The sequence below is a fragment of the Lissotriton helveticus genome, chromosome 5_1 (assembly GCF_964261635.1).
Source record: "Lissotriton helveticus chromosome 5_1, aLisHel1.1, whole genome shotgun sequence".
Taxonomy (NCBI): Eukaryota; Metazoa; Chordata; class Amphibia; order Caudata; family Salamandridae; genus Lissotriton; species Lissotriton helveticus.
In genome coordinates, this window is record NC_136065.1 from 1,783,853,630 (window position 1) to 1,783,875,274 (window position 21,645).

At 43.7% G+C, this 21,645-nt stretch overlaps 1 protein-coding gene across 6 annotated transcripts in view; it reads right to left on the reverse strand.

The window, feature by feature from the left end:
• TANC2 (tetratricopeptide repeat, ankyrin repeat and coiled-coil containing 2) overlaps nt 1–21,645 on the reverse strand; it is a 2,511,073-nt gene that overhangs the window by 860,115 nt on the left and 1,629,313 nt on the right. The window lies entirely within an intron of this gene.

Genomic DNA, 21,645 nt, shown 5'->3' on the forward strand with positions numbered 1-21,645 from the left:
TTCCATCCATTCACAGAGGCAGCTGTAGGGCCGGCGCCTCCCCCACCCGCACCACTGCCTGAAATGGACATTCACCCATCAGGTACTCACTCACCAGGAGTACCCGCTCTCTGCTAAGTGCAGGGGCTGCCTTTCAAATTTAAGACGTGCATGTACCATGCCCAAGGTCGGCCCTCAGGGCCATACTATCCATGCGAAGAGTTCCTCCACCGGAAAGGGAAGCGGGACACATGCCAGGCGGGGGTGCAACGGTAATGCGTTGAAGACGGCTCCCTCCGGGGAGGAGGAGCGACTTTCGACCACACAGTACACAAGGGTGTTGCCTACAACGCACTACCGCCGGCGAGTCGGTGTGGATGAGGGCCACTGTAAATCCCATTCTATTCTCCAAGCTCCGCCCCCTCCCAGAGCATCGACGTCACCTCAAACCACCAACACAACAAGCACATTTATTTCATCTCAATAACGTTGATGTGAGTATTGTTTACAACACTCAATTCCTTTACACAGAATTGAGTGTTGTAACTAATATAACAATAACAAGAAATTGAGTGTCCTAACAAATAGTCACAACATTAACAAAGAATTGAGTGTCATAACCAATACCTAAAACAACAACAAGGAATTGAGTGTCATAGCTAATACAACAACAACAAGGAATTTACTGTCGTAACTAAAACAACCACAATTAGCTGGAATTCAGTGTTGTAACTAATACAACAATAACAAGGAATTGAGTGCCATAACTAATACTCACAACAATAGAAAGCAATTGAGTGTCGTAACTAATACCCACAACAAAAATAAGGAATTGAGTGTCCAATAGTCACAACAATTACAAAGAGTAGAGTGTCATAACGAATACCCACAACAATAGCATGGAATTGAGTGTCATAACTAATACAGCAATAACAAGGAATTGAGTGTTGTAACGAAAACAACCACAATTAGAAGAAATTGAGTGTTGTAACTAATACAACAATAACAAGGAATTGGATGCCATATCTAATACTCACAACAATAGAAACCAATTGAGTGTCATAACTAATACCCACATCAAAAAGAAGGAATTGAGTGTCATAACTAATACTCACAACAATAAAAAGTAATTGAGTGTCATAATGAATACCCACAACAATAAGAACAAATTGAGTGTTGTAACTAAAACAACAATAACAAGGAATTGAGTGTTGTAAATAATACAACAATAACAAGGAATTGAGTTTTGTAACTAATACAATAACAAGGAATTGAGTGTCATAACTAATACTCACAACAATAACAAGGAACTGAGTGTTGTATCTAATACTCACAACAGTAACAAGGAATTGAGTGTTGTAACTAATACTCACAACAATAAGAAGGTAGTGAGTGTTGTAACATACTTAAATCAGTAACAAGAAATTGAGTGTTGTAACTAATATAACAAGGAATTGAGTGTTGTACCTAATAATCACAACAATAACAAGGAATAGAGTGTTGTAAATAATACTCAAAACAATAACAAGAAATTGTAGGTTTAAGATTTGTTTTACATCATTTGTAGTTTACTAGTCAGTTACATTTACGACAGTTGCGAACCACAAGCATTCAACATTGAATGTGAGCAGCCATTACATACAGAATGAAGACACATAAGAACACCTTTAAGCAATGACACACAGTAACGCCATCATACAAAGAAGGGTGGGGCAAAAAGAATATCTGGCTTTAGCTTTTCAACTAACTCAAAACACTGGTTTCCTCAGGCAGTTCTTATTTGTTTTTAAATTAGCTTAAGTTTTGAACGGGCAGGCAGCTAAAAAGGGGTGCAGGGAGTAGCATTCCCTTTTGTAACTACAAGCCCTACGGTCAGGAACCCACCTCAGACTACATTCCTCTGCACAACTACCACACTGTCTCACCACAGCCATTAAAAATGCACTGAGTGGTTTAGCAGGCCCTGTATTTTATCAAATAGTCTAGGCTTCCCACTAGATGGACCTTAAACAGTATTGAACACTTATATTCAGTGACACACAATGTTATGAGTGAAGTGTGAATTTTCTGTACAGTGCACATTCTAATGTCATACACCTTCAGGCATTTCGAGTGAGCGCAATGATACAGGGTGAAATATTAGCATCCAATAATGTTAACTTCTGGGCTAGGGTATAGAAGAGAGAAATGCCTTTCCACCTGGGATAACAGAAGAGCAAATTACTTATCTTCCTGGCAGATACTCTTTCTAACCGATTTCTCACCATGTGAATATCTCCAGGTGCCACACTGAATTCGGAGAATTACTTTTTAGCAATTCCCTCTTGTGTTGACAGGTGGCATCATGCGGCTTCATGTCTCATCCGTCCCACTCCATATATGACACCGAGACCTCTATATAGTCTCCACTTTAGCGAGCTGACCTTAACTTCTTTTTTATTTCTGTCTGCACAGTTGGACGTAGAGCCTTAGCTAATCAGACTTTACCAGCGTGCAAACCTCTAAATTGGAAACTAACTAGTATGAACTAGATCAGTCCATTCCACAGAAAGGGGACGTGCTTGTGTCACTGAGGCATCTGCGGTTAGAGCATAAATCAGAAAAAGAGTTACTAAAGTAAGTAACCTATTCATCTGAAGGATACTTCTATAACCGCAGATTCCTAACCTTGTTAATAGTCACCAAAGCATTACTGCACCTGGTGGTGGGAGTATCAAATGGCTCAGACCAAGAAATCCTGTGAGACAGAACGGTCAAACTGCTTCTCCCACCGGGCTTGGCTATCCATGCAGTAGGTCTTAGTTAAGATGTGGAGTGATACCCACATAGCAGTCTGGCAAATGTCAAAGGATGGCACACCGCGCACCAGTGCAGTGACATGAGCCATTGATCTGGTGGACTTGGAATGAGCTGTAGATGTTTTGGAGGCTGTTTCGTGGCCATACATAAAACAATCTAGCTGGAGATGGTTTGTTTCTGAACTGCTTTCACCTCTATCACCCAAGAGAACTGACAGTCTACCCAATGATGTTCTTTGGTGCAGTCAATGTAAATGCTTAGGGCTTTCTTTGGGTCAAAGCAATGAAATCTTTCTTTCTTTCAAAGCTGGGCAAAGAAGGTTGGCAGGGTGATAGAATGCCTGCTATGGAAAGGCATGATAACCCTCAAGGAGAAATGCCGCTTGGTCCTGGAGTCAAGCTTGGGTAGGAAGAAGGTGGTGTATGGTTTCTGAACAGATGGTGGCTGTAATTCACTCACATGATGAACTGACATGATTGCTATGAGAAATGTCGTCTCCAGCATAAGCATGTGCAGAGAACAGCGGTGCACTGGTTGAAATGGGGCACACGAGGAAAGTGAGAACCAAATTAAGGTTCCACTGAGGCATCACAAATGGTGTTGGCAGGAAAATATGGATCAACCCTTTAACAAAAAAAGCAATATAGAAGGTGATTTGAATGAAGGTGGTTGTTCTGATAAACGCATAAAGGGCTGGCAGATAGCATTAAACTGTCGTCAAAGCAGGACCTTGCTGGACCAGAAAAAGACAAAATAATAGTATGCCAGATAACTGTGTCTGCAGAGGCTGGCTACTTCAAGAGGAACATCAGGCAACAAACTTCTCCCAGCGTCCCGCAGAAACAGTTTAAGTGGAGGGACACCTGGCTGGCAAGATGACACCTACTTCAGGAGAAAAATGAAATGCCATCAACTGTTGCCGCTCAATTTCAACGCATAAAGGTTAAGATTGTGCCCACTCTGTCATAGGGCCCGGCCCTGCCCTGCTCTGCAAGCGGAAGGGGTAGAAGGATCAGAGGACAGATTCTTAAGGCCAGAGGTTCCAGTTATCATACTCTGTCGCCCAGTCTGGAGCCACTATGGTGCGTGGGGCCCAGTCTTTCCTGATCTTCTTCAGAACTTTGAGCAGGAGAGGTAGAGTCCTGTGCTCTAATCTAACAAAAGGCATCTATGAGTGAGCGCTACCTTGGGAACTCCAATGCACAGAAGCTTTGACACTTCAAATTCTCTGCATTGGTGAAAAGATAAGAGTCAGGATTGCTGGAAGACGTCATGATTCAGCTCCGAGTGCAGCCACCATTCGTGAACGACTAGGCAATGTCAGCTCAGTTCATCCGCCCTGGCGTTTAAGATCCTTCAGGTGCTGTATGATAAGGGAGAAGCCCTGATCATTCAGCCACTTCCAAAGATACAAAGCCTCCTGGCACAGGACCCACAACCCCACTCTGCTCTATTTGTTGCAGTATCAACCTGTGGTAGTGTTGTCCGGGAGAACCTGCACCTGTTCCCCCTTGATGGAAGGGAGGAACGCTTTCAGTGCCAAACATATCGCCCGTAACACCAACAAACTGATGTTGAGACGGGCTTCCTCCAGAGACCAGAGTCCTCTGATCTCCACCTTTCCCCAATGACTTCCCCATCCCAGCAATACCCTCATACAATATGCCAAATAGAGTGTAACTTGAGTCTTAAGAAGTCACAGAGACCCACTCTTAAAGCAAGAATTATAATAACACACTGTGTCTATGTGTTCTTATTGTATTTTGTTGACAGTTTTTTAGATTGATGTGTCTAACACATGGTGCAGTGGCAAACAAAACTTGCCCTGATGAATCTGCGTAAAGTCTCGAAGCAGAGAAACATGTTGGCATCCAACAGTGGCATGCATACATAGCAACCTATACTGTTTTTTACTTTGAGTGGGTTCACTGAGCGAAAGAATAAAGTTGTTGCGCATTGAGTGAATCCGTCCAATTTTAACTCATTTTTCCACACTGTGAGGTGTGATACATTCCTGCACTTCACTATTTGCACCTTCTTTATTGCTTTACTTCTTTCGTTGGACACTTCTTCTGTTAAGAGCGTAATGACTGCCAATGATGATAACAATGGACTCAACTGGTGAGTACCTATCAGTGGTCCACCTGGTGGTACGTTCGTGAGGTGTCATTACGCTTGTTTCACTTTTTTCACATTGAGGAGTGTATGATCGGGACTGCAACAGTTGAGAGTGCGTAGTCTATGATTTCATCATATACTAAAAAACTGTCAACAAAGTGTGAGAATAGGTTTTCAAGATATACATGAATACTACTAAATAGAGTACAAGGAGGGTTATGTAGAAGACTACAAACCTCTAAATAGGACTGCATTGTGGAGATATGCCAGATTAGGATCTCCGTAGCCTTAGGACCCTGGTCTTTTTGTGTATTACTAAATTGAGTGGAGGGCCACCAGGGTTCTTTTCCCTCTTTGCTCCATAGTGTATGTATAATTTATTGAAAACCAGGTTTTGAAACAGTGACTGACAAGTCTGGGTGTGCTGGACTGCTTGTAAATAAGAGCGAGCCCTTATTATACAGTTGTCTCAGTAATGATAAATTTGTATGCCTTGCAGACGTAGATAGGCTGCCACTGGTGCCAGGATCTAAGTAAAGACACGTGAAGCGGACCTCAGTCCAAAAGGTAGGACTTTAATTGAAAATGTTTTGTACCTATTGTAAAGCGTAGCCACTTCCTGTGCTTAGGAAGGATTGGCACATGAAAATAGACATCCTGGAGGTTGAGTGTAGTTATAAAGTCGTTCTGGCATCAGAACTTTAGGACTTTCTTGAGGTGCAACATTTGTAAAGTTTGTGCAAAGATCTAAAATCATGCGCTACTTTCCTGATTTGCTTGTTGATGAGGAACGGAGAGTAAACCCTAACGCTGTTGGAGATTTGGAACCACTCCGACGGTCCCTGTTTGTATCCATATAGACACTTGTGCAAACGACTCCCGTAGATGAGAAGGTGGAGGTCCCTTTGGAGGTGTAGAAAGAGGGAAATTTGACAAATTCTAGAGTATGCCCTTGGGCATGTCGTTTAAAAACCCAACGGTCCTCTGTCACCTTTGACCAATTGGAATAAAAGTGAGATATTAGACCTCCGACGTTTTTGGAGGGAATAAAGGTGGGTTCAAGGTAGTCCATTGTTTCTTAGAAGAGTTGCCTCGGCTGTACGATGATTTTCTATGTAGGACCTGTTGGTACTTTGCCTATGTGACTGCGTTTGATTTGAGTAAAGCAGTTGGTTCTGATTGTAGGAGCCAATACTGGATGGAACTCCCTTGAAAAAAGGACGTGGAGCTACGTCCTCGGCACCACGAAAAGGCTGCGTATCTATATCCCGAGGGTGCGGGCAGTATCTGTGTCCTTTAAGATGGTCTGCAGTGCCTCATCAACATGCTGGCCAGAAGGGATCCTCAATCAAAAGGCAAGTGAAGTATTGAAGTCTGAACCTCCTTGTGAAAGGCGTAGCATTGAAGCAAAATTGTCTTTGCCAGACTGCCCCTATTGCGAGCTGTCGAAAACCTGTACACGCATATCCGCTGCACAGTGTATTATTTCCGATGCACTTCTCTCTCTCTCTCCCTCCCTCTTGCAGGATCTTCAAAGCGTGAGGCTTGGAGGATTCTGGAATAGGTTCTACTAGCGCCAACATGAGCACATCTAGCGGCATACCTGCCCAACTGGCTTGCAAGATAATCGCTGTGCCGCCTGAGTAATGACTGAGTCAGGGTAGGCTGAGATACTAGAAACGCAGGTGAATAGTGGGGAGCTTCACTTTTCTTATGGAGGCATGGAAAAAAAACGCCGGCACAGAGTTTGGCCTCTGCATGAGTTTAACACCTTCTTGCTAAATAAAGTCTATGATAGGAACTGCACGAACTTGTTTCTGTGGTTTCCCCAGGACGAGGGGAAAGGGGAAAACGATTCGCCGCTCTCTTCATAAGGAGGGGAAAACCTCCAATATTCACCGGAGGTGAATGCAATAGAACTCCAGTTGTAAGAAAAGACGTAATCAAAATAAATCGTCTACAAAAGCACTATGCATAAAAGTCAACAGTGTGTGAAACCAACTGTCAACGGGCTCAACCGTCGACCGGGTCATCCGTCAACGAAGCCAACTGGCGTCGAAGCTGAATGTTGACGAAGCTCACCGTCTACGGAGCTCACCGTCTACAGAGCTCACCGTCTACAGAGCTCACCGTCTACAGAGTTCACCGTCTACAGAGCTCACCGTCTACAGAGTTCATCGTCTACAGAGCTCACCGTCTACAGAGCTCACCGTCTACAGAGCTCACCGTCTACAGTGCTCACCGTCTACAGAGCTCACCGTCTACAGAGTTCACCGTCTACAGAGCTCACCGTCTACAGAGTTCACCGTCTACAGAGTTCACCGTCTACAGAGCTCACCGTCTACAGAGCTCACCGTCTACAGAGCTCACCGTCTCTCACCGTCTACAGAGCTCACCGTCTACAGAGCTCACCGTCTACCGAGCTCACCGTCTACCGAGCTCACCGTCTACCGAGCTCACCCTCTACGGAGCTCACCCTCTACGGAGCTCACCCTCGACGGAGCTCACCCTCGACGGAGCTCACCCTCGACGGAGCTCACCCTCGACGGAGCTCACCCTCGACGGAGCTCACCCTCGACGGAGCTCACCCTCGACGGAGCTCACCCTCGACGGAGCTCACCCTCGACGGAGCTCACCCTCGACGGAGCTCACCCTCGACGGAGCTCACCCTCGACGGAGCTCACCCTCGACGGAGCTCACCCTCGACGGAGCTCACCCTCGACGGAGCTCACCCTCGACGGAGCTCACCGTCCACGGAGCTCACCGTCCACGGAGCTCACCGTCCACGGAGCTCACCGTCCACGGAGCTCACCGTCCACGGAGCTCACCGTCCACGGAGCTCACCGTTTACGGCGCTCACCGTTTACGGCGCTCACCGTCTACAGAGCTCACCGTCTACAGAGCTCACCGTCTACAGAGCTCACCGTCTACAGAGCTCACCGTCTACAGAGCTCACCGTCTACAGAGCTCACCGTCTACAGAGCTCACCGTCTACAGAGCTCACCGTCTACAGAGCTCACCGTCTACAGAGCTCACCGTCTACAGAGCTCCCCATCTACAAAGCTCACCGTCTACAGAGCTCACAATCCACGGAGTTCACCGTCTACGGAACTCACGGTCAACGAGCCTACCGTCTACAGAGCTCACCGTCGACGAGCCTACCATCAACGAGGCCACCGTCAACGAGGCCACCGTCAACGAGCCTACCGTCGACGAGCCTACCGTCGACGAGCCTACCGTCGACGAGCCTACCGTCGACGAGCCTACCGTCAACGAGCCTACCGTCAACGAGCCTACCGTCAACGAGGCCAACTGTCGAAGAAATTTACAATCGATGAAACTCCCAGTGGTCGACGAGCCTGCAGTCGACAAGAGGGCACTGTCCTCACTGTCGTCGACGAATGCCTGGAGGCGTTGTTGTTGCAGAGCACCAGTGACGGCAGAGATTGTCGTCAGAGAGTACATCGACCGTATCGTCGACAAGCTGGCACATTTTCACGTAAAAAAGTGCGCAGAGTGAGTCTAGATGCCGGAGAGTAAATCTCGTGGAGGTAGATGTGGGAGGCAGACTCAAAGAAGGCCAGAGACCCCGTAATTGTGACGTTACTTCAGATGGTGAAGTAGAGGAGAAGCATCACTTAAACCCTTAATGTGCAGGACAAACAAAAAAATCCTCCCACATCAGAAGGGGGTATAGTCTAAGCACAAGAACAACCCCTTCTCCTCCTACCATGTCAGAGACAGGCAGAGTGCTGGTCCATATACTCTTCATGAGGGTTCACAGGAAAAGGTCTCAGCTTCCCACAAGTGACGCAGGGTCTGAAGGTAGACTTCATGTAAGAAGACATTACAAAACTGTGATATTATGAAGAAAAAATTGAAGAAAAATGAAGAAAATTGAAGAAAACTGAGCAGAGCTCAGGGAGACTTCCTTCACACGACGTGCGGTAGAAAATCTGAGAGCCTGAGCCTCTGGGGAGAACATTCTGGTGGTTGCTGTCGCCTGATTGGCTGCAGTTTGGTCTATACAAAATGACTAGGATAGTCATGAGTGTGGAAGTTTTTACTCTTGTAGCTTGGGCTACTTCACTTCCTGGTTGGTTATTACCAAGTTTTTCTAAGGATATTATTGCATATTACTGCTTTTCATATACCGGAGGGACTCCCACTCCGACGACGGGGAATGATTCAGGAATGTGAATCTATGAAAGACACCCTAATACTGGAGAATTATATTTCCAAACTCCACATATGTGCTGTGACCATCTTAGTGCTCTTGTTGCACAATGTCGAATTTTTGTCTGGAGCCCAGATACGAGAGGCCACGTAGAGGTCCATAAATTACACGTTTGTGCAGGCGTGGTGCGTCCATTGGGGCGTAGCCCCGCTAAGCCTCGTGGCGTGGATGCACCGTCAAGCACTCCAGTCAGTATTAAGGACATTGCTGTTCCTCACGCCCGACTCAATATCGGAGTGCGCCAGGGGGTGGGGCTGGGCTGCTGCAGCTTGAGTAACAGTCCACACTCAGCTGTAGCAGTAGTGCGCATGTGTATTTTTGGGCTTTGATCAGCCCGCACATGTACTTACTTCTTCCCCTTAGAGAGGGACCCAAGGGGTACTGTTTCATACAGCACCCCAGGGCCGCAGCCCCCGGGGTTGAAAAGGGCAGATGGTAACTGTGACCCCCAAGCCAATCGCGCCAGGATTGGTTGGTGCACCGCGCAGCAATCCATTTTTGGGTTCCGCGCGTGGGTGGTGGCACACTGCCGCAGCCGTGGCCAATCACTGTGTGACTTCATGTGAAGCCATTCAGTGATTGGCCATTTCAGGACGCACGCTGTCTGTCTGGCTGCTCCCTCTGCTCTGGAACTGACACACCGGACAGTCTGCTGGTGCCTGCTGCTCGTTGACTCGTGACGGTGGACTTGGAGTTAGTTAGTCAGTGTAGACCAGGACTAGATAGAGATCCTGCGATTGCGGAAAAAATTAAAAGTAAGAGTCTACTCTACTCCAAAACATGTTAGTTACAGTAATAGTAGTGGCTCGGTCGCGGTAAAGTGACAGATCAAGTGAGTGATCTTTTCTAATTTATAGAAGTTTTCGATGCTGCACAGTAATTATTTTTTTCCTGAGCTTTGATGGCCTGAGGCAGGGATTGTGTATTTTTATATAAATTATTATGTAATTATCATCAAATGTGCAGAACACGACTCAGTGCGACCCTGCTCTGCGTGAGGCCTGCATGCGCAGCAGTGGACCCTATTTGTAAATCAGGTCTCATTTCCTCACAGCAGAGGCAGCAGCAATAGCTTTGTTTTCCCTGGCATCAGAGCTGGAAGCATTAGCTTTCGACGAGCCTCGCACATATTGCATCTATAGCGGTGCATGGACGCAGGCACGCCAACTGTCGGTGTCGGTAATACTGCTCCCTCGTGTACATCGGGAAAGTAGCACAATGCAGATATTATGTTAACTTGTGGCCCCCAATTCATCGTTCGAATGAAATCCACGTCTACCATAAATAGGAGGGGGATTTCATCTCAATTTTTGCAATGGTGTAAAAAAGGTGTACTAATAAAATATATTTGACCGGCAGTCGTATCAAACACTTGACTCCATCTCTGACTTTTTTTATACCAATTTAGCATCTGAGTTGTTTGCTGCATTTCAATAAGTTTTACTTCGTTCATTGTCTTTTTGGATTCTAAAATATATCGAATGAATACAGATTTTTTTAACAATTGATAATATGAAATGCTTCACAATATCACTGGCACCCTAATCTTAACTCAATATGAAATCACGATGTTCTTATTAACTAGGGCGAGGCAGTCTTTTTTTGTATATACATATCTTTGAGTCTATTTCAGTGAGCCGAGGCCGATGAACTGTGCGACACGACAGACATCGTCGCAGTGAAACGCAGGCCGGGCGGGAAGGTCCCAGAATCTAGATGCGACATTATTTTCCACATGGTTGGAAGCGCGACGTTGTTACTGTGCGCTAATAAATAACTGATGGTGCAATATGAGGGAAATTTCGTCGAGTTCAGAAATCAGTCGGGTTCTTGTTTCACAAAACATTCAGCATTTATAATGGGAACCAGAAACGCGCAGGGCACCAGGTGAGGGGATGTGTGTCAGGCCCGTGATTTGAATGTTTGAAATTCGGAGAGCTCTTTCTTGCATTTCCAAGCTTAAAAAAGTACAACGTGTTGTTTTTTAAACCCTGCAGAGCTGGCCATGTAACAACGCTGTTTCATAGTAATGTAAATAACAGGTGATAGAATTACCTAACCCAATGGTACTTGTTTTGTTTTATTTGGCACTGGGATGAGTCAGCCACTGAGCCACACCAAAATTGGAGCCTGGGAAATGGAGAATGTCGTCAAAGTCTACATGTGCATTGAACCACAGATCTGTCTTACCAGGTGTATTGGAGGCCATCCACTCAGTAATTTTGGGTGGGATGATTGTGTTCCAGAGAAAACGAGTCTGAGTATAGAAAAGGATTGCGCATTATAAAAGTATTTTGATAAATTACCAGGGAAGCATGTTTTGAGTATTGTGTTCTATTTAAATATACCTAGATACCCTTTCGAGTGAGAAGTTTCCAGCTCTACAAATCCACGTTACATTACAATATATCCCACAAAATTGAACCAACACAATTAAAATAATGTATATATCATATGCCTTACTGTTAATGGCGATAGAGGTTTTCATTAATGAAACAGCAAGAATGAGAGAGGGAACAAGAACAATGAAGCAAAATCAAAGCGTGAGAGTTATAGAGAGCGTACCAAGAGATAATCGTTTTTAAATAAATGATTTGCCTTATGGCGCTAACAGACTGGTTTGAAAAATTCTAATTTTGCCCACATATAAAAACTATTTATCAACTTAAGCCTTAGAGAACTTAGATAACGAAATGTGTAGGTCAGATATAACGAGATGAACTCTCTGAAAACAGAATATCCTGCCTTGATGGTATAGTGGGTGAACTTTATAAAAAATAATTAACACCCTGAATAATTAAAATACAAATTATTTCAAAGCAGGCCATTCTATTCTGAATAACTATACCCAGACGAGGCGTGGCAGAAGAGAGGCACAAGAAGAGGATGGATGCTCTTATAATTAGGGGTGTGTGAGATGGGTGTAATTTGCTTTTGTGTAAGTATGCAAACATTCTGAAAAATCAGAGAAATTATGAGTAATTATATATGAAATGCAAACAGGCATTTGGGGTTTTGTTTTAGTGTGAAGTGCTTCTAGTTTGTGTTTTGATCTAGTTTGTGTTTTGAAGTTTTCTAGTGTTTGATCTACTTGGGGACTAAACAGATTTTACTGATCAAATGGCATATTAAGTACATTCTGTAGCACCTAAACACTATAAACTGTGTGGAAAGACATGCGTGGTAAAGTCTCATGCAATGTAATGGAAACGTGGTAAAGGTAATGCGTGGTTCCCAATGCTTTGTAAAGGCTGTTTCCCAACTGCTGTGCAACTTCTGCTACTCTTAGAGCTGAGATTTTCATGAAAGTCTTATAGTCTGAATTCAGCAGCGTAATAGGACGGAATGTATGAAGCTCTGTGGTTATACTGAATAAGCAGCTACCTATGTTATGACATCTATTAATGTAATAACTGCACTTTCACAATTGCTTTATTAACCTTCCTGCTTTCTCAAATTTGCTTGAAAATGCACGATTTTTCTTCTCTTTTTTCAAAATTTTCTCGGCGGGAAGAACCCCCCCGAACCCCCCTTATGGTGGTTCGGGCTCGCTCGCAACGGTGCAGTATGCCAATCATTTTACGCCCCATCACTTTCAAATGTCACTAGCCGCCCCTGTGTTTGTGGCAGTCCTTGCACTGCCTAAAACCTATCATTTTTAGAAGGACACGTTCCTTGTACACTGCAAAATTTCTTGTGGAAAAAGTCTGTCAGGCCTGACTAAATTCAAGGGCAGATTCATGTCAGAAGATGTAAAAAGAAATAAAGCTGGCATCAGCATGCACAGGTGGCAGCTATGCAGGGCCCCAATGTCACATCCTGGCTGGTACAGACCTGATGAGTAGCCACACAACGCCACCTACTGACGCACAAGTGAACTGCTGAGAAAATTCTGCAGATTTGGTCTGGCATCTGGGGATATTCACATGGTGAGGAATCTGTGGTTAGAAATATCCATCAGAAAGCCATGTACTTTAGGATGTGATTTAGCACGATGAAGTGCTCTTGATTGAGTCTTTATGAATACAGACTCGTGGAGTGTGTGTGTGGGGGGAGGGGGGAGGAGTCTTAAAAATTGTTCCACTGCTGTGTCTCAAAACTGCCAGGGGCTTGCCTAATGCTGTTACCCATTTACAGTTGGACAGGACTAGGCTAGCAACCTCTTTCCGAGTGTTTTTCCTGGTATGCTTGGTTCAAACAGATATTTCTAATGTACCGGAGCAGGCCATCAAAAAGATATATACATTAGCATGGTGGTTTCGAACAAACCAACTGGATTGGAAACTGAATGGGAAACCAACAAAATGTACACAACTTAGAGGATCAGCATCAATGTTTCAGGACTATTGTCACTGCGGCAGCTGTATGCTTATGGTGGAATGGCAGAGTTACAATTGCAGCAGAACTTTCAGACATGATATGAGACAGAAGTTAAAGCCATCATTTCAGGGAGTACAATCACTCTAACAAGTAGGATTGCCTGTTAAGCCTTGGTGCACATTTTAATCACTGTCCAAGTGACTGAGCACGCCTCGAAGATGACTGGAGGGCACGTTTTTGGCCCTGCTAGCACGTGAGGTGTCACCTTGCCTAATGCATATCAACCAACCTTGTGTATGTTAACCATATAACTGCATATGCTAGGCCAGGACACCATAGCCAGCCTCACAACCCACAAGTGGCTTGTGTATGGCCTTGAGATGGGGGTCATATGCCATAGGAAAATAATTACCTGAAACATATCTCAATTGTACTAGTTCTAAAATAATACTCTCCTTTCTGTTATAAATAAACCTTGCTCTATTCTATAACTATTTCTTAACAATAAAACAATCCATCATTTTTTACTACCAACTTAAAAGCTTCCTTTTCAGATATGTAATTGAGAGGAATGGATAACTGTTTTAGTACCCTTGGGACACCATGGCCACAACGGATCCTATTGCTTTTCATATTGATGAAAACAACTGAACTAAAGTGAGAAAATAGACTCCATGCTGTGCAGTGCAGATGTCCACTATCCACCAATTGAAAATGTTTTCTCCAATGAACAACTAAAAGACAAGAATGTGTGCTTTGATAAAAGGTGACCTACATTAAATTACATTTTTGCGGCTGCCAATGTAATGACAAATAAAGTGGATTGTGGCCAATTTCAATGAGTGGTCTTTGATCAATTCAAGAAGCCTATATCATAAGTCTAAACCATTTTATAGTTTTGGAAAAAAAATGGGGAAAGTGGTGCCTATGTGGTAGGAAAAAGTCCATGTTGGAACATCAGTTACTCTGTATATAGACTTGATGCCTATCCCGCTCTGGTAGCGCCAGGACACACAGATAAACATCTATGCTGTAAAGTATGCTCCACTACTTTGACTATGAAGGTACATCCACTCCTTTATTTAACAATGTACTTATTCTAAAAAGGCCACTATCTTATCATACAGGCATGCCACACTATGCAAGCAAAGTGTATTCTGCAACACTGGTCAGAAAAAGTGTTTCTCTGCAAGCCAGTATCTCTGCAAAATTGGTAAGAATATCAGTCGATTTTCATAGAATATGGTGGCATAGCGCGGATATCCTATAGTCACATCAAACATCTTATAAGTGCATTCAATAGAGATACCTTACCAACAACAACAAATGAGACCCAACCAGGTTTAGAATGAAAGAAAATGTTGCTGCATGTTTATGAAAAAATTGTAATAAGATTAACTTAAGTGCGATCCAAGGGCAGTCAGCAATGATATGACCTAAGCTGATTGCTCACCTGATTAGCCAACAACCACCAGGAATAAATATCATCTGGTGTTGAAATATTTTGGGGCATAACCCAAGATTTGGACCTCTGGGAATGGGATGGTTGCTTTAATATAGGGATCCTTTGTAGTGGCCACGCAAAAGAGGAAGAGGCTTATAGGCGTTGCAGTCATCTTATCTTCCCCATCTCCACCGCAGGATTGGTGAAACTCCAAGGGTGTAGATGACCGTCCTATGGAAGCCTTTCTCAAATCTGTGCAGGAAGAAAAAAAGGTGAAAGTTTGTCTTACCTTGCAATGGGGAAGCAACGCTATGGGGCTGCCCGCAATTTAGTCCCCTGCGTGCGGATGCAGTCAGCGGCATTTCCCCGTAGGCCAGTGTGCCACCGAAGATTCCTAACTTTCACTACCCCACGGAAGTAACAAAACAAACATTTCTAATTAAATAACCAGGACCTGACTGAAAAGCAGAGCAATTTATAATGTTTATCAAGACTTAAGTTTTGTTAAATCAAATGTGTGGGTTCTGTGATGCCTTTTTTCTGAGCGCAACTGAAGTTTCACAATATCAAACTATTTTAATATCCGGACAAAGTACATACAGTAAAGTGTCTGCCCACATAATCCGTGACTGGGTCTCTTAAGTAGGCCATGTGAGAGATTCCTACGTCAAAATTAGTAGGCAGACTAGGTAATTTGTCTTCAGAATCCTCCCACAGCATGTGAACTGAACGTTGTACTCGGTTAAGTTGATGATACTCAGTTTCCTTGTGGAATGGGAGCATGCTGAAGCCATTTTAGGGTTGTAGGACAACCTTTCGAGCCTTGTATACCACATAGGTGAACAAAACATTGGGTCTACTATTCAAGCAGGGAAAGATACAGCAGGCCTATATGGCCCATCCCTGACTGCCCAAGAAGACTGCTCTTGCAGGAGGTTTAAAATAAAAAATGCAAAGACAAAAATATTTCTGCGACAAAAAGAGGTATCTGTTCCTAAATAAAACAAGCAAGGGTTGGTGGGTGATAGGGGGTTGTCGGGTTTTCTGCAGGCCAATCTGACACTGAATAGCAATTTGAACAAATATATTTTTACATTTTTGTTGCAAACTGTATACGATTAAATACCCACACCGCTTATGATAATTAGAAACAGCCCAGACAACTCCCTTTTTTCAATATGGTTTCACAAGAATGCCTTCTAGGCATTTAATACAAATGAAATTGCTTGATCATACAAATAATGAAAGTCACACTAGTCAGGTTGCTTAGCCTTGTATACCACATAGGTGAACAAAACATTGGGTCTACTATTTAAGCAGGGAAAGATACAGCAGGCCTATATGGCCCATCCCTGACTGCCCAAGAAGACTGCTCTTGCAGGAGGTTTAAAATAAAAAATGCAAAGACAAAAATATTTCTGCGACAAAAAGAGGTATCTGTTCCTAAATAAAACAAGCAAGGGTTGGTGGGTGATAGGGGGTTGTCGGGTTTTCTGCAGGCCAATCTGACACTGAATAGCAATTTGAACAAATATATTTTTTACATTTTTGTTGCTAACTGTATACGATTAAATACCCACACCGCTTATGATAATTAGAAACAGCCCAGACAACTCCCTTTTTCAATATGGTTTCACAAGAACGCCTTCTAGGCATTTACTACAAATGAAATTGCTTGATCATACAAATAATGAAAGTCACACTAGTCAGGTTGCTTTGATTAAAATGTCTATTCTCCCCTTGTTTCTTTTTCTTTTTTCGAATGCAATGATTAAAATCCCGAATTTTTCTTTGATGAATTTGATCGAATATTAAAACATTTTCTATGGCAGGGTAAAAACCTCCATACAAACGAAAATATACTACAACTAGATATGGAAGGAGGAGGGCTGGCACCTCCAAGAATCAAAATCTATTATCAGGTTTCTCTGCTTGATTGGATATCCTGAATGACTACCGCCAGAAAAAAATCCAGTTGTCTTTATCTCAACATCATGGTCTGAAAAGTTGGGGTTGAGGCTTCGACATTCTTAAAAATGCCAGGGCTGCTGAAGAGTACCAGGTACAAGAAACCCCATACCATAGCTATTATATATGACCAACTTTTGCAGGAATATAATGTACATTAGAGTAATCTATCTCTGCATCTAAAAAACTGCGGTCAGCTAGGTCTACCATTAGATAAATCCACTATATCCAACTGGGAAAGGGCCAGAAATCCCCTGCTGGCAAACTTTGAACAAGCAGAATCTGTAATATCTTGGGAACAGCTAGTAAATAATTATCTAGAGATATTTCCTAACTTACGGTTTAACTATAGATAAATTCTAAATTTGCTTCGTGAGAGCATGCAAGAACCTTCTCAATCAGCACTAAATATAAGTAACGAGTACATTGTATCTCATCTCAAAGGTATAGGAAATTGGTATCGCCTATTACATTCTAAACTGGCATAAGAGGCAATACCATCTTTGTTAAGTGCCATTACAGCTACAACCAGCTGTAAGACTGATCAAAATGGATGGACTTTTTATGATGAGATCTGCAGCAGCGCTATTCGTGCTGCAAACTTAAGAAGAATTGCCTTTTTTAGCAAATGGATGCTGTCCCGTATTCTGAATCTCATTCATAAGATTTACACCCTGCTATTTCAGCATGAGGTCTTAGATGTGCAAATGCCATGGGCGATTGGATGCGTATATGCTTCACTTGTCCCCTGTCTTTGCTACTTCTGGGAACAGGTGTTTCAGTTCTTAAATCAACAGCTTCAGACTACCCAACGTCCAGATCCCTACAGGGCTCTACTTGGAATGATTCCGCAATCCCCTGATATTACCGTAAGGCAACAACGGTTTGAATGTATTGCTTGCTGATTGCTAGATTACTACTATTGCAGAATTGGAAATCTAGGGATGTACTTAGGTCAATGAACTGTACATTTCGCTTTGTGTTTGCAATACGTCTTCTACTTAACAAAAAGAAAAAAGAAAGTCACACTAGTCCTTTGTCAATCCTCCAACGCACTCACTTAAATGTGTCAATATTGATTGCACTCCCAATATTTTTTCTTCGAATTCTAAAACAAAATACAAAAATTTAATCTAATAACAACTATACCTAGAGTTGGCACATTAACAAACGTTTATTAATGTAGGTGGACCCACAATCCATCCTTCCTGGGTGGTGGCCCATTTCCCAAACGCAGCAGCTCCAGACACTGCCACCTCACTCACACACTCACTTCCCTGTCCTCCTCTAGCTTAAACACAATAAACTCTTATTCACTCAACTTATTTAACAGTACTATGAACAACATTACCTCCCAAACCTCTCCCTCCCACTCCTACTTCTCCATCCCTCCTCTACGTGCCTGCCCCCTCTCACAGTCTTCCCTCTAACCTCGGGCTGAGATTTTTTTTTTTACCCCTACTCTTTGTCCCTTTTTTTCCCTCAAAAACATTTCCGCTCAATCTTCTCGTTCCTCTCCAAAGCGTCTCCACTGAAACATCAACGCTCGGTTCACAATGACTGATGATCAAACCTCTATCACTGAATAATCAGCTTTTTCATAACACCATTGTTCAGCCTCCATATACAGTAGGAGATCACTCTACTCCAACCCCCGCCAAATGCCACATTTGTGATAAAAGGACTGAAAATCTTTATTCGGTAGTTAATGAACACCATTCCAAATCAGCAATAAAAACCGTATTACAATCATTATAAATATAGTCAGACCTGCCACGTACTACGAATCGGGAGTTATACTGATGTATTTTAGTGTGGCGGCCCGCATCCTAACACTAAGAATGATTAGTCATGCATTTATAGCGCTTCCTGACCTCATTGGCGCTGAGACACAAACCGCTAATTGTACATGAAAGTGTGCCCTGCCCAAAGCTCCTGCTCAGATGTCCGAGGCCGGTGCAAAACATCTGCCTCGTTAATTCACTTCCAGACACTCCTTGCAGCTTTTGCTGACTGTTGCATGTCCCTGCTTTCTCCCTTTGTGAAGTTTGTTTTCCGTCTTTGTCTTCGTACGTCTTTCTGACGTGTGTTTTTCTCGATCTTGCTCTCGGGAAATATCTTATGGGGAAATATACGTGCCGGTCCCCAGCAATAAGTACAGGTGGCCCCCACTTGCTCAAATTAAGCACTGCCCATTAGTCTGACAATTTAATCACTCGCAAACCTAGCAAAACTGAGTACTGAAAACAATTGGGACCAGACGCCCCGCCGCCGCTGTCTCAAGCTGTATAAGGTGAGGCTCGTGTACCTTGTGAAGTTTGAAGTTTTTTATTAGTTTAGCACAGTTACTTAAAATCATTGATATAAAAGACAGCATTAGCACATATATAAAAAATCAGCGTTAACACATTTGTCATGTTTAAGATAAAAGGAAGAAAACAGAGACACAAAGCTGAGAAACAGCTCACAGAGCTTAATGTCCATTGTGCTTCTAAGAGAAACAGTTTTGTAATTGCCGATATAAACATTTTGCTACGCAAAACCAAAATAGAGATAATAAAAACGAAAAGTGCTAAAACACGGGGGAGAAAAAGTCGGTGATGAGTTTTTGAGGGGGAGGACGTAGGAGAGCGGGGGCCGAAGAAGGTAACAGAAGATTGTCCAAGAGTCTCACAAATTTTCCCGACCTTGCAAGCACTTGAGTGTCAGTAGACGCGAAACAAAAGGCCGAAGCCTCCCAGCATGTCCTAATGCCCCATCTTAAATACAAGGGTTTTAAGAGGGACTTTCTTGGGGCCGGGCAACAACACAGGAGGGAGATGCAGCCATGACTCAGAGTGGTAATTGCACAGTCTGCAGGCCCCCCCTCCCTTGTTGGAGCCCATCTGTTAAAAGCCGTTGAACGCAAGCCAAGAAGTCGCATGAACATAATATTCTTCCGTGCCACTGCATTTAAGTTTTCCTGGAAATAGGCTCGCGGTTTCCCGGGAAGATACGAAGAGTTCAGTGGGAACAAAATGGAAGATGTTTTTACGGAGTGCAGATCCATGCGATGGGAAATTAATTTGACCTGTCTGTTGATGGCATTTTTCCAGGCGGAGTATGGAATGGTATCTAAAAGAAGGGATGCGTTGTCCATCTCTAGCACTCTAATGGCCTTTGCAATCTGAGTCTTCAAAGGATTGCCAGGACTGGAAAAGGTTTCTTTTAGCTGGGATTTTAAAGTGTTGTCACCGGCTTTTAATAACCTTATGAAATATTTCAGGGTATCGGCCTCGCAGTAAATTGATTGTCTTTGTAGGCCCAGCTCCAGACGTAGTCTTGCTTGCTGAATGAAACTTGGGAGGTGGAATTTTTTTTTATATGTGGAGATTTGGGCGAGATCAAGACTAGCAGAGCATGCCCCGGGAAAGGCCTGATGCCCATAGGTTAAGGCAGGAAGAAGAGTAGCTTTGATCACCTTCAGAATGGCTTCTGCAGAGGGACAGGTTCAACCGAGTCAGGGAGTATGTGATTGCTCCCGCTCTCTTTTGCAAGGCAGCTAAATGAGCTGCAGGTCTAGACGTCTCGTTGAACCAGACTCCCAGATAATTATATGTTACGGTTGTGTTGATCCTGGCAGGCCCGATGTTCCACCTTAAGCTTTTCTTATTCTTACATCTGCCAAATATCAGTACCTTGGTCTTTGCCTGATTGATTTTCAAGGCATTAGCGATGTTGTATATATGGCGCGTACTTAACGCTCGTTGGAGACCCGATTTGGCTTGGTCCATTATTACAATGTCATCCGCGTATTGTAATATATGCAGAGACTTATTAACAGGGCGAGTTTTGGCGGGAGGAGATTGCTGTTCTCTAAAAATGTTCCAAGATCGGCTGTATGAAGATTGAATAAGAGAGGGGCAAGAACGCAGCCTTGCTTTAGCCCATCAGCGTCGCTAATTTTTGAAGAGACTGTCTTTGGGCCGGTTTTGATTTGCACCCATGTGTTCTTGTGCAGGGAGATGAGTGCTCCTAGGAGGCTCTGCGGGATCCACCACTTATTCAGTTTCCTCCACAAGGTGTTCCGAGACACTTTGTCGAAAGCCGCGCTGTAGTCAATAAAGCAGCAGGAAAGTGGAAGATGTTTTTTTTGGGCTGCTTGTTGACTCAGGATGGCTAGAGTGGTGATATTGTCTATTGTGGAGGCCGATGCCCGAAACCCCGTTTGGTAGTATGGTATTATGTTATTGTCAGCAACCTATTTTTCAAGCACCCTAAGAAGACATTGTGCATATGCCTTTGCCTCAAGATCTAACAGTGCGATGAGTCGGTAATTGGCCGGAAGCGTGGGGTCTCCTTTCTTGAATATGGGGCATAGAATCGAGCCTAACCATGAGTCTGGTAGCTGGCATGTCCTGAACACGTTGTTGTATAGAGGAGTCAAGAGGACCGCCCACTCTTCCAGGGCACATTTAAATACCCTAGCCGGAAGACCGTTGGGCTCTGGGGCACCGTCGTTTTTCATATTTCGCAGATGCATGGAGACCTCGGCTGCAGTGGTCAGCTCATGAGTTTCTGTTTGAGTGGATTCGACACGATCTCCTAGTCAAATCACCACTGGGTCCGAGGTATCACTGCGATATAGTTGGGACACGTGAAAGGCCCAATCTTCTTCACAAACCGCATTTCTTCTCATCTTGTTAGTGGAACGGAGTTTGTTCATGTAGGCCCAAAACTTGGACTGGCTATTGCCCTTAAGCAGGTTGAATATTTTTAGCCACTCAGAGTGTTCTTTTAG